This window comes from Triticum dicoccoides, chromosome 5A, assembly GCF_002162155.2.
Source record: "Triticum dicoccoides isolate Atlit2015 ecotype Zavitan chromosome 5A, WEW_v2.0, whole genome shotgun sequence".
Classification (NCBI taxonomy): domain Eukaryota; kingdom Viridiplantae; phylum Streptophyta; class Magnoliopsida; order Poales; family Poaceae; genus Triticum; species Triticum dicoccoides.
In genome coordinates, this window is record NC_041388.1 from 647,221,168 (window position 1) to 647,223,712 (window position 2,545).

Genomic DNA, 2,545 nt, shown 5'->3' on the forward strand with positions numbered 1-2,545 from the left:
CACGATGACTGAAGGCATCGTGAATAGGTTTTTGAGCTCCGCGAAGGCCGAGATGCTTCAAAAGAACGAGACGGAGATAAGATGTCCATGTCGAAGATGCAAGCTGAAGAGCCTTATTGCGGACCCGGATTCCGGGCAGGTGCGGGACCACCTGCTCTTGCGTGGTTTCATGGATGGCTATCGGTGGCAAGGTGATGAAGATGACTATCAAGTCGTCCATGGCCGGGGCCGGGCAAGAAATGAGGAAGGGCAACAAGACAAGTACCACCGCGGCGAGGGCGGGCGAGAAGACGAAGAATCTCCAGGACATGATCACGACGGTGATGCTGTACACAGTCATCATGTAGAAGATGTCGTACATGATGATGAGGAAGATCAAGATGAAGGGAATGATCATGAAGATGAAGATGCCGGAGCAGACGATGATGGAGGCTAGGTGCAGGACCCTCATATTCAAGAGCTGCTTCTCAAGCGGACGGATAACGCAAGAGCTGCCGCCCGAGAGAAAGCCAAGCTGGATCAACTGGAGATAGACGCGGTTACTCCATTGTATGAAGGATGCAGGCCTGAGGATACCCACCTGAAAGTAACGCTCATGGCTCTGGAGATGAAGGTAAAACACAAAATGACCGACGCATGCTTCGACGAGAACATGTCATTCTGGCACGAACGTCTTCCCAAGGGGAACAAGTGCCCGACCAGTTTCGAGGAGGCGAAGAAAATCGTGTGTCCTCTGGATTTACCGCACGTGAAATACCATGTGTGCATGAACAATTGCATCATTTATCGGGACGAGCACGCGGAGTCTACCATATGTCCGGTGTGCGGCGTCACTCGATACAAGAAGAGGAAGAAAGCTCCTCGAAAATCAGTGTGGTACTTTCCGATCACTCCTCGTCTGCAGCGGTATTTCGCGGACCCTAAGGTAGCAAAGCTCCTGCGTTGACACGCGGATAGGGAGCAGAAGAAGCGAGAAGATGACGCAAATGATCCAGAGATAGATAAAAAAGACAAGATGCCGAGTCACCCTAAGGATGCGAGCCAGTGGCAAGCATTGAACTCCGAATACCCAGAATTTGGGAACGATCCAAGGAACATCGTGCTGGGCGCGAGCACCGATGGAGTCATTCCGTTTGGCAGCCAGAGAAGCACACATAGCACCTGGCCTGTGTTTGTGTGGATGTACAACCTTCCCCCCTGGTTGTGCATGAAGAGGAAGTACATTCACATGAGTATGCTAATTGAAGGGCCGAAACAACCAGGGAACGACATCAATCTGTATCTGGGGCTGCTGAAAGAGGAGCTTGACACGCTGTGGAAAACGCCACCCAATACGTGGGACGCTGCAGAGAAAGAATATTTCCCTATGAGAGCCGCACTGCTCACGACGGTGCACGACTATCTCGGTTACGGATATCTCGCGGGGCAGGTAGTCCACGGATTTTCTGGATGCGTAAGGTGCATGGATGACACAACGTATCGCCAGCTAGATAGAGATCCCGGGTCTTCGAAAACCGTGTTCATGGGACATCGAAGGTGGCTTCGCGACGATGACCCGTGGAGGAAACGCAAGGATCTGTTCGATGGTGAAACCGAACCCCGAAAATGCCCGTGGGATCATGGACGCGCACGTCCGTGAAACGCTATTTGGCCTATGCAACTTTTTTGACGTCATCTCTCGGAAGTCGATTGGCGTGAGGCAACTCAGAAGGCTACAGGAAGAGATCGTGGTGATACTATGCGAGCTTGAGATGTACTTCCCGCCCGCATTCTTCGACGTTATGGTGCATCTGCTGGTCCATATAGTGGAGGATATCATCCAACTCGGGCCGACGTTCCTGCACAGCATGATGCCGTTTGAAAGGATGAATGGTGTCATCAAAGGATACATTCGCAACATGTCACGTCCAGAGGGAAGCATAGCCAGGGGCTTTCTGACCGAAGAGTGCATCTCCTACTGCACGAATTATCTAGGCATCGAGAACCCCGTTGGTCTGCCCGTCAACAGGCACCTCGGCAGGCTCGCTGGATGGGGTCACCATTAGGGTCGCCGCGAAATGCATGTCGACTTCGAGGGTCGACTCGCCGACTTTGAAAGAGCAAACCTAGTCGCGCTACAACACATAGACGTGGTGGATCCTTGGGTGGTAGAGCACAAAACCTTTATTAAGAAGACGTACAATGACCGAGGCCAACAGAGGACGGACGGAGATATACTCAAAGAGCACAACTCATGTTTCACGCGTTGGTTCAAGCAGAAGCTTCTGTCGTACCCTTTACATGAGGATTCTTCCGCGGAAGAACAACTCATATTCGCCTTGTCACAGGGCGCCGAGCACAACCTGATGACCTATGAGGCGTACGATATCAACGGCTACACATTCTACACCGAGGACAAGGACATGAAGAGCGATGGTTATCAGAACTCCGGGGTAACGATGGAATCCTACACCGGTAACGACAAGGACAGATACTACGGAAGGATCGAGGAGATCTGGGAGCTGAGCTACGCTGGAGAGAAGGTCCCGATGTTCCGTGTCAGATG